General features: G+C 33.1%; 1 pseudogene; it reads left to right on the top strand.

Moving 5' to 3' along the window:
- The first annotated feature begins 308 nt into the window (after positions 1 to 308).
- Positions 309 to 405, top strand: LOC122122165 (annotated as a pseudogene).
- Positions 406 to 11,975: the final 11,570 nt, after the last annotated feature.

Here is an 11,975-nt window from a genome sequence, read left to right as displayed (position 1 = left end):
GCTCCACAAAGCTAAATCAGTTCATAAATAAGTATTTGAAAATCCATCACTTTTGGACATAGGTATAAAGGCTTCAAAGTACGATCAAATTTCAAATGAGAAAGACTTAAAATAGTTATTGACAAAAATTGCAAATATGAGCAATCGAACAAACAATATAATTTTTTCCACCATACACAGAATTTTACAGAAATAAGATGAATAGCAATTTAAGGAACAATAAGGTTTCCTTGTTACAAATAGGCAACCAAGGATATATGCCTGTCTTAAGATTGCATCATTAACTACTTAAATTTACAGGATACTACATGCTTCAGCAGCACGTCTACCCGAATTACAATACAGAGATTAACATTGCTTTTGCACAAGGATGATATGAAAATTTGTGAAGTATTCTATATTTTTCGTTCTTCAGATGCAAGAAGTGAAAAACAGTTATTAAAAAGTTGATTACAAATATACAAGTGTAATAATACATGTAATTCGTAGAAATAACAGTTATTTTGTCATCAGTGTATTCAATCTTCACTTTTTTAGAAAAGCCTTTACATAGCATAACATTTATAAAACTTTTGAAATAAGATAGCATTGTCATTTTAACCTAAAGAAATAAAATTCTATAAGGACCTAGGAATTAAAGGAATCTTAAACTGTTTCTATATGGAAAGCAATCTGAAAGGACACATTTATTAATGAACCTATATATTATAAAACAATGTCGAATTCAAAGTATTATATCTAGGAGGGAAAGAAATAGATTATAGACATTATATAAACAGAATACTAAATATTTTAAAATATACTTTTTTCAGACAAGCACCAGAAATATCTTCAGTTTCTGTACTACTCATTTCAACAGATAAGTTAAAATTATTTCTGATTAAAAAAATCACAAACACTATAGAAATCATTATTGATGTATACAAACAACTCGAATATATTTTGACATCAAAGTCAGGCAATTCACTTGGAAGAATACCATGGAATCCATGAATTTTTAAAGTAAGATATTGCTGTTTCTTTGTATTGTGAAAATATTTTGTATGGACACATGGGACGGACTGGCAATTTTGAAATTTAAGAAAGTTACCCAAACCATTAGGACTTAGGAAAACAATTTGTACAGCATTCCACAACTTCAAAGAGGTAGTGATACATAATTATCCTTTTGGCAAGATCAAATGCAGTTTCTTCCAAGTTGTGCTTCAGATCTGGTTTGATATAATGGTTCAACAGAAGGAGATGCAGCTTATCTTTGCTATATCTATTCCCAGCAGCAAGATACAAGGGGGTCAAGAGGCCTTTAGTTTGGCCATTGGTGTCTGCATCATGATGAAATAAAGAAACCACTCTGGTATTATTCCATGTATAAGTACTGTGCAGGGGTGACCAGCCATTCACAGTTATTACATAAATATCTGCTTTGAGCCACCAACTCATAGACAGTATCTAAGTGTCCACTGTAGGCTTCTCGATGAAGAGGGGTAGACTCATCGTTATCCCTAGTATTCACATGAGTGGCCTTTTTGGAAAGTAGTCTCTGCACTGTAGTAAGGCCATTATTTTCAGCAGAACAAAGAGGAAATTTGCTTGAATCCTTCGCCATTTTTTTTCTTGCAGTTGATACCATTTCTCACTTTTCATCTTATTCCTCAATTTCATCAGAATTGCCTAACCAGAGTTTTTGAGTGCCAGTGAGAATGAGGTGTCCATGTTTTCCAATAGTTCACATTGAATGAACTGGTCACAAAAATACGGTGAATTTCCTGCACCTGTTTTTTTCACTATTATTTATTTTCTCTTTTTTCATTTTTACTATTCTAAATTATTCTAACTGGTGAGTAGGGATTTGGTAGAGAGCAGAGGAAAGATTTTCCTCCATATTCAAAGGGACAGACTGAAAATGAGGACCAGTGGTGTCTTCATGTGCAGCTTATTCTAGGAATGAGAAAATAGGAAATAATGCCTTATATGTAAATGAATTGGGAAATGACAGAGCAGACAGTGAAATGATGCAACCAAAAATATAAAAGCAAAATACATTAGGATAATTATGGAGCAATCATATTACCTATGAGAACCATGAGAGGGAGAGATGAAGAGAGACAGATGTGCAATGATCTAGCTAACCACAAAATCCATCCCTCTGATCAAATTATAGAGCAAATAATTTTATTTTTTAAAAGAGATGGAAATAGAATTTAAGATCAGATGTCTCCATTGTTTTTAATTATATTTTAATTATATTTAATTATATTATCTTAAATACTTGTACAAGGGAATTTCCATTCAATGTATCAATTTTTTAAATGTATTGTATCTTTATATAACTTGTCCACACCCTTCTAAACCTCACCCCACTTTAATTTTTTCTAGTTTCGTACATCTGCATTGAGTATTATACGTTCACTCTCTTCCTCCATAACTCTCTTTATTCCTTCCTTTTGACTTCCACTCATTTCTTCCAAGTGATAGTTTCCTGGTATTCATTTTGTTGGAGTAAAGTTCAATTTTTATAAGAAATTACACCTTTGAAATACTCCTCTGCAAATAGGATGCTTTGGTTAATATTTTTTTGTAAACTTGTATAAATTTCTAGCTTCCAAATATGAGACAGAACATGGGTCCTTTGTGTGTCTGGCTCTGACTTAGTTCACTTAATATATTTTTAGATCTATCCATTTCTTTCCAAATAATGTAACAGTCGTCAAAATGGATGGGTGCAATCCAATTGTGTATATGTGCCACACTTTCTCCAACCATCACTCCGCCAAAGGACATCTGGGTTGTTTCCGTAACATGGCTATGGCGAGTAGTGCAGCAGTGAACATGGTGGTGAAAGTGATTTTACTGTAACCTTTTGGAAGAATTCATCACTACCTTTATGGGAAGAATCCCCTAGCCAGTTTTCCAGAATAAGCACATCACTCCCTTCATCTTCATCACAATGTATTGCAAGTCCTCAAGAACAAACTTCCCTCTACAGGTCTCAAGAAGCTAAAACCACACTGTGCCCATATTCTTTCAATAAATTTTTTCATAATTGTACATATAATTCAATGAAAACCTTCTATATACTTTCCTAATGTGGGAATGAGGGACATGACAGAGTAAAAGTAAGAAATATGCAATTTACTTCGATATTATCATATTTAAAATCATTTTCAGCTCTAATTCATAGCCTCACATAACATTATTTTAGTCTTTATTTGATTACAACATCTAATCCATAAATTATAACAGGTGAGTTAAAAGCAAAGGCAAAAAGTGTTTTTTGATTTTGACACTCATGTGTGAGGTTGCACAACATGGGCAAATAGATGGATAGGAATTAATAGCTCTTATCCATTTTGTTAACGTGGAGATGGTTTTCCCAAACTGATTCTCGCAATTCATATTCCATTCAACAACAAGAAACATGTGATATTTTCCTTTGTTTTGACCCTTATTAACTTTTGTTTCCATTTTATTTTATAATGGATGATTTCATAAATCTACCATAGATACAAAAATATGTTAAAATATTTCTATCCGTATGCATTGATATATACATACACACATATATTACACAGGTTATAAAGATAATGAATAACTTCAGTAACTGTACAATTTACTAAATTATTAAAACTACTGGCGGCTATTGCCTGGCATCCTGGTTAGTCGGGAGGCTGAGATTGGACGATCATGGTTTGAAGCCCTCTTGGGCAAGAATGTCCAGGAGCCTCTTATCACCAAACAGCCAACAGAAAATCAGAATTGGAACTGTTGCTCAAAGTAGTAGAGTAGTAGCCTTGAGAGAAAATTCTCAGGGATATCATCCAGGCTCTTAGTTCAGAAGTACAATCTACCCAAATAAAATCAATTTAATTATACCTGTGTAAGTAAAGTATTTCCATCACCCAAATGCAAAACCCTGCTCATTTGCAAGGTAACTCTGTTTTGTCTGAAGTACCATAAAACATTTTCACTTAAGTTGAAAGTATTGCACCATGGGTTCATTCTATCTCTCTCATGCATTTTTCCACTCAAATACTCAAATCTTACAATTATTCCAATTATTTAAAATCATAGCTTTTTACTTTAATACCCAAATATTAGAGTTTGAATTGAGTGTCGCGTGCCCCTAAGTGAGTGTCCTTACCACTTTGTCATGTCCCAGCCCTAAATCATCCTGATTATTTTTCAGATAATTGTGTATGACCTTGGGCTCAGTCCATGTTATGTTATTCTTCCTGGAATTTAGAATAATAGGTGCATGGCATTGTGTACAGGTATTTCTGTCCAGTCTGGACTTTAACCTCTATCCTCACAAAAGGAGACTCCCATATAGTCAGGATTTTCATAAGCTTGTCATAGCTGATGTTTTTTTAAGCCTTTGCATTTCCTGCTGGTTCTTTAGTACTGTATGTGTTTAGTTGTTCTTCACTTTATCTTTTATTTCTTTCAAACAAGTTCTTATGTTAAGTGCTGAGAAACCAATTCTTTTTCATGATAGTCAAGGTGAACATGATTTGTTCCAAAGAAATTTCAGTAATATTTAAACACCTTCATATCTATTGATGGTATATAAATGATAAGTGCTGCGAAGGGTCTTTTTATTTTCACAGCAGTCTTTGTCATACACAGACAGATCATGAAATATATGAAGATAATAAAACTACAGATGCAAGGAAAGAGAAGGAAAACCTATTATTAATTCTTTGACAGAAGTTTCCCTTCTAGTGAAAGAAATACTTTGCTTGATGCAGGATTTCACAATATTATATTGCTTGGAGGAAGCTAAACAATCATTTAATTCTACAGAATTGAGGGAGAAGAATCAAACTCCTAAGTAGTTTACATTTGGGTCAAATAAAAGCATGCTTCCAGAAGGAGAGTTGACTTTAGAGAAACATGATGAGTTGTAAGTAAATAGGTGCTTAGTTGATTTTGTTACTTTGTAAACTAATACAGGGAAATAGATTACAGCAAGGTAAAAAAAGAACTTCTTATTGAAATACTCATGTGTGTGTGTGTGTGTGTGTGTGTGTGTGTGTGTGTGTGTGTGTGTACATGCATGTGTATACACACATGCACATTTGCAAGTGCTCATTCATTCTGTCATCATCCTTAAGCTTCTGTGACCAAGGATTATGGTTTACCACTTGAGCTATTGTTCTACTTCTGGTTTTTTGGAGATAATCGCATGTATTTTCATGATTGGATTGGCTTTGAATAGTGGTCTTCATATCTCAGCCTCCAGAGTAGCTAACTAAGTTTATCCAGCCTCCAAGTAGCTAGTTAAAATTGGGCCTATCCTCTACGCTTCACTGCTCTTTTATTCTTGTCCTGAGGTGTTCACATGCCTAAGTCATATATATGTCTATTTGCTTTAAGAAATACTCTTACTGCTTGGCACCAGGGGCTCCCATCTAAACTTTTAACTACTGAGGAGACTTGAGAACAGAATCCAGGCCAAAAGTTTAGTGGACTTTCTTCCAAATCTATAGCTGGGTGCATTGGATCATTTCCACCATCCTGCACTATCTACAGGTTAAGATTGGAAGGACTGCAGAATCCAGGCCAGCCAAGGTAGGAAACTAGAAAAGTTGGTGTGCAACTCTTATGCCATTGATAATGGGAAGGCTAAAAAGACAGATTACGTGCATGTTCTTGTGGAAAGGGAACCCCTATCCTAAAATTAACCACTGATATGACACCAGTCTAACAAAAACAATACCCCAAGTTGAACACAGTTTCCCACAACCAAAATAAGTATATACTTTAACATCCAAAAACTTAGCACAATCTGCTCTTTGTTCTAATATCAGCTTCATCTAATTATCATATGATGTGACAGAATAGTTTCTTCATTAAACTTACTATATATTTAAAAAGACCTAGAAAATTCTTTCTCACTTACTAAGTGCAAATGAATGGCAAATTGCCTCATTTCTTACATATTTGATTACCACTATAAATTTATCTTATTATTATTAGTAGTAGTAATATATTCTGATTTATTACTTTACTTTGTAACAGTTTTTAAACTTTTGGCTTCTCTGTTGAAGTATTTAAATAGTATCACCGAATTATATTACTTGGGTACTTAGGGCAGTCTTTTAAAAAGTTTTTAACCAATGGTTCTAGTAATTCTGTTTTTATTTATTTATTTTTTTGGTGGGGTTCCGGCCATGGGACCTGAACTCTGGGCCTGGTCGCTGTTCCTCAACCATAATTCAAAGCTAGCACTTGACCACTTGAGCCACAGTGCCACTTCTGGCTTTTTTTTCCATTTATGTGATGCTGAGGAAATGAACCCAAGGCCTCAAGCATGCAAGGCAAGAGCTCTACTACTGAGCCACCTTCTTAAGTCTCCACGAATTCTTAATTGGTATATTATTCAGTTTATTTTTAATTTCAAGTTAATTTTATTGTAAAAGTAATGTACAGAGGGGATACAGTTACATAAATAAGGTAATGAGTACATTTATTATGGAAGGAACATTGTTATCTCTTCCATTGATTTTTTTGCACACTCAAAAAAGAACTACTGATGCTTTTCCTGTCGCTATTGTCCAATGGGTACTTTTCTTTCTTTGTTAATGCATTTTTTATTATAAAATTGATATACAGAGGGCTTATAGTTACTTAAGTCAACTAAAGAGTACACTTCATTTTATTTTCTCAATTTCAAATTTTGAACTAAATTGTTTAGTTTTGTTTATGGTAATTCTTTTTTCAGAGTTGTAGGATTAGTTAATTTAGTTTTGCATAATTTTAACACATGTAAATTATTCAGACATATATTTTGCTTTCAAAATAGTTAACATGAATATGTAAAAATTATTTTCTTAAATTTTATATGGTTGCTGAATTTAAACAAATTTATTTTCTCATAATTCTAAGCATATTTTTCCAGGTAACAAATACTGTATTTTCAAGAATCACATACATTATTTAAAAAGGCTTCATTACATGGTCACTTTTTGGAAATATTTGTACTTGAATTAAAAAAAAAACTGAGCTGGGCATAGTGATTTGAGGTTTCCATTTTTTAACTATGGTGGGAAGTATAAATAGGGTTTGTAATTCTGGAGAGACTGGGAAAATATGAGATATTATCATAAAATTTCCATAGTGAAAAGATTAGAGATATAGCCATCCCTAGCAAGATTTAGAGCACCTGGTTACCATATTCTAAATCTGGAGTTAAAACACCAGTAACATCAATCTTTTTTCAAAATAAAAGGACACATGTTTTAGAATGTTTATTATTTAAAACTTTTTTTGCAAATTTCACATGTCTTTTATGTCTTAATAATCAACTTACTTAATCTATAAGAATCCAAGTATCTTGTGACTATTTTATTTCTACTAAACTTTTAAATAGTATGAGCAATATTATGATTTCACGTATTAAAATACTTTTATTGTTTGTGATAATTTCCTCTGTTTAATATGATAATAACAATATTCCAAATATGTGTATGTGGTGTGTGTGTGTGTGTTTATGTGTGTTTTTTGTGTGTGTACTTCTAATGCTTGGGAAATCACACAATTTCTTCACATATGTTAGGCCAATGTTTTACCACTGAACTATACTGTCTAGTTATAATACAAATTGTGTTTTAAGTTATTACTTTTAAATTTTCATTCCTAGTATGCTTTCTCAAAATTACATATGATAAAATATGATACATCTTCTATCCACATTAGCAATTGTTATTGTTATTCTTTCTTTACTTCTTTGGAAATTAATTATATTCCTATTACAACTTTTTTACATTGTAACAGCTCTATACAATGCTTTATTTTCTATTTTATTTTTTCCATGTTATCTGACTTTCATTCCAAACTATCAGGTGGATTAAAAAGAAACTAAATTCAGGACACTTTATTTTTCTCCTTCACTTCTCTGAAGTCTTTCTGTTTTTTGAAACAATACCAATGACATAGGGCTCCTATGTGATCCCCATTCTTCCCCCACTTCTTCTGCAGTACAGCTCAAGTCATTATCATTCAACTTTTTCATGCTATAATGTTATCTAAAACTTAACTCATTCCTAAATTAATTTTAGTTGCTTTGAGCAATCTTTAAAGACATTTTTCTATATATAATATCAGGGGTTTGTGTTTTCACAAGGTGCGAAATATAAGTGCCTATCAAACATCGAGATATCTCTGGAGAATATTGGTCCACCTGCTCAATAATCTCGTACGTAAATTCAAGGAATACAGGTCAGACAGAACAATCTTGTAAAATAGTGTAGCTTGAGCCTTCATACTATCTTTGAATCGTATTACCATGTTAAGTGAAGATAACATAGTTCTACTATAAGAACAGACACATAGAAGAAGTTAACAGATTTTTCAAAAATAAATTATTATTTTTATGGTCTCCAGATTTTGAAAAGGATGCTATGTCTTTATGAAATAAAAACAGAATCGTAAATGGTTGTATTGGCACTATTGCCTCTCTAGATTTAAAGAATGATTTTAGACTACTACCTCAATCCTTTGTTTGTTTGTTTGTATGTCGGTCATGGGGTTTGAACACTGGGCATGGGCGCTGTCCTTGTGTTCTTCAGCTCAAGGTGAGCTCTCTACCGCTTGAGCAACAGCAAAACTTCTGGTTTTCTAGTGGTTTATTGGAGATAAGAATCTCATGGACTTTCCTGCCCGGGCTGGCTTTAAACCACGATCCTCAGATCTCAGCCTCCTGAGTAGCTAGGATTACAGGCATGAGCCACTGGCACCTGGCCTACCTCAAACCTTATAAAGAATGATTATCAAACTAAATGTGAGATGTAAAAACCTATAAAACATAAATGTAAAAATTCATGACATTGGATCAGTAAAGGTTTCTAAAAATTTGACATGGAAAATATTAGTGGCTAAAGAAAAGCAAGAACTGGATTATATCAAGTGATAACCTTTCATAATTCAAAGGCAACTATAACAGAAATGAAACCATATTCAACAGATAGAGGGCACATATTTTTTAATGCTACAATGTTAATGCTACAATGATTCTGAAACTTAAGTATTTTTATATCTTCTAATTCTACAGAAATTTTTTTCCTGAATAGGATATTTCTTTAAATAACATATGTAAATTAATAGTCAATAGGAGGAGCATATGAAATAAGCTCCTCTTTAGTGTCTAAGAAATAATAAAAAGAAAACTCACTAGTATGACCATAATATAAAAAGACAACGCAAAATATAATAATGCATTTGTGGAGAAATTGATATACTTCTCATAGAGATCTATTTGTATAATACTACAATCATTTTAGCAAACAAGTTTTCAAGTCTTCAAAGGTGAAAGAGTATTGTATAGGATACAGGCATTACATTTCTATGAATGTATTCAACAGAAGTAAAAAAATTTTTGGGCAGAGAATGTGGTTAATTGACAGTGAACTTGAATAATATCTGTGAGACCCTGCAAATAATCCCCAAAAACAAATTTTGAAAAGACACACTATAGAGGATGTATGCTGGGCAAATTCCTGTAACTGAATTTTATATCTATTTTAATGTTTGTTCTAAAATTTACATTTCTATTTGAAAAAATGCAAGTTTGTGAAAATTAAGCTTTGAAAACCTATGAAGGTACAATTCACTTCCAAAGCTCTAAAATGTATACAATAAAAGGATATAATATAATGCAAGTGAATTGCATGTCAGGAAAAGAAAAACTATTGTTAAAAGTTGTTCACACAAAATATTGAATAGCTAAAAAGATGATTTTGGTGTTGGCGAAAAACTCTTTGTAAACTACTGCATTTAAAACAAAGATGTGATTTCTGTTTATTTTGAGGGTATTTTGTCCGTTTGAGTTTATACAGAGATAACTCAATCCAAAAGTATATGTGATAACTGGAATACCTAGGAATTATGCATCACTTCTAAGTATTTTTTTATTATTTTTATTTTTTATTGTGAAAATACTGTACAGAGTGGTTACAATGACATGGGCAAGATAATGAGTACATTTCTTATCAAACATTGTAGTCTCCTCCTTTGTTTCCCCTTCCCATCTCTTCCCAACCTCCCCTGCCTCCCCACCCAATCCTCCCAGCTACCCACCCCACACCAAAGTTGTAAAGTTCCTTTTATGACATAACGGCTTGTACATGTCATTCTTGCAATGGGTACACCTTTTCCCCTATTTTTCCCCCATGCTTTCCCTTATTTGCAATATCTAGTATATGTCTGAGTCAAGCAGAAAAGGTCAGATAAGGTGATGCTAGGGAAATGCACCCTAAGATATGTATTCAAATGTTTTTTTTTTCTTTCATGTAATGGTTTCTAACACATTTATAAGAATATTTCTTCACTTAATATAATTTTTTCCAAGTTTTTCCCATGGGTTCCCTTATTTGTAATATCTAGTATATGCATGAGTCAAGCGGAAAAGGTCAGATAATGTGATGTCAGGAAAATGAACCCTTAGATGTGTATTTTAATGTTTTTTTCTTTCATGCATGTGTTTCTAACACATTTATAAGATTTTCTCTTTGTTGCTTTGTATGTCCCTCCCCCACAGTATAACCCCTGCTTTCACTATATTTGATGTCAGTATAACTTGTGGAGGAGATGGGGAAAAACCAGTTGTTTAAGGATACAGGTGGACCTGTTGCAACAATGAGAAGTACAAGTTGTCATGTCCAAAACAAGCTTTACAACGTTGGTGCGGGGGGGGGGGGGGGGGGGGGAAGGGGGAAGGAGAAGGATTGGGATTAGGGGGGGAGGGGGGAGGCTGGGAAGGGATGTGAAGGGTAAACAAAGGAGGAGCCTGCAATGCTTGGTAAGAAATGTATGCATTATCCTGCCCATGTAACTGTAACTCCTCTGTACAGTATGTTCACAAATAAAATTAAATTAAATTTAAAAAAAAAAAAAAAGAATATTTCTGCCAGGCGCTGGTGGCTCATGCCTGTAATCCTAGCTACTCAGGAGGCTGAGATCTGAGGATCGCGGTTCAAAGCCAGCCCGGGCAGGAGAGACCTTGAGACTCATATCTCCAATAAACACCAGAAAACCGGAAGTGGCGCTGTAGCTCAAGTGGTAGAGCGCTCGCCTTGAGCTGAAGTGCTGAGGGACAGCACCCAGGCCCAGAGTTCAAGCCCCACGACCGACAAAAAAAAAAAGATTATTTCTTTGTTGCTTTGTTTGTCCCTCCCCCACAGTATAACCCTTGCTTTCACTGTGTTTAATGTCTGTAAATTTTGTGGAGGGGAAGGGGAAAAACTTCTAAGTAATTGAGAAAATTTCTAGAAGAAACTTTTAGCAAATGACAGAAGACACAAACCTATGCATCTGCATTTTATGAAAGTCATATGTTACTTACTCAATCCAATTGCTTATCTCAACTTTGCTAGGAAAAATGTATTCCCAAAATAAGAGCCAAAAGCAGTGAAAAGAACAAAATACACAATCATCTTGATTTATTTGTGAGTAACAAATGAAATAAAACAATTCCACTTAAGGGACTCTAATATTAGTGTATGTGAAGATGTTCGGGAATGCATATATCCATTAAATTTTTGGAATTTTAATTTCTTCTAACGTATGAAAACTAGAACGAGAAAACAAATATAGACTTAGAGTGAATGAGCCTTGAAATCATTTTCTTAATTGTTTTGAAATTACAAAAGAATTGATACTCCTTTGCTTTGGAAATCATTTAAAATATTTATCAATTATGATAATTCAAATACCAAGTAAGAGTAATTTTATATAATCATTATAAATATCATTTTATTACTATTGTAAAATAGAATTTAAAAAAACCCACCTATCATTACCTACCTATCATTATTCTTAACTTCTAATCATTATGTAAACATCTTAAACAATCTAAATAGTCACGTCTTTAACATAGATGTAAATATTCTATACTTTTTACTTAACATTTTCCAGGGGCATGTAATCATGTTTCTAAGAAATGTTCACAGCAGTGAAAAGAAGCTTTTGTAAAATTA

This window comes from Dipodomys spectabilis, unplaced genomic scaffold (genome assembly GCF_019054845.1).
Source record: "Dipodomys spectabilis isolate Male_0828 unplaced genomic scaffold, ASM1905484v1 ptg000205l, whole genome shotgun sequence".
Lineage (NCBI taxonomy): Eukaryota > Metazoa > Chordata > Mammalia > Rodentia > Heteromyidae > Dipodomys > Dipodomys spectabilis.
Note: the sequence above shows the minus strand (reverse complement) of the source record. Positions and strands in the feature narration are given on the sequence as shown.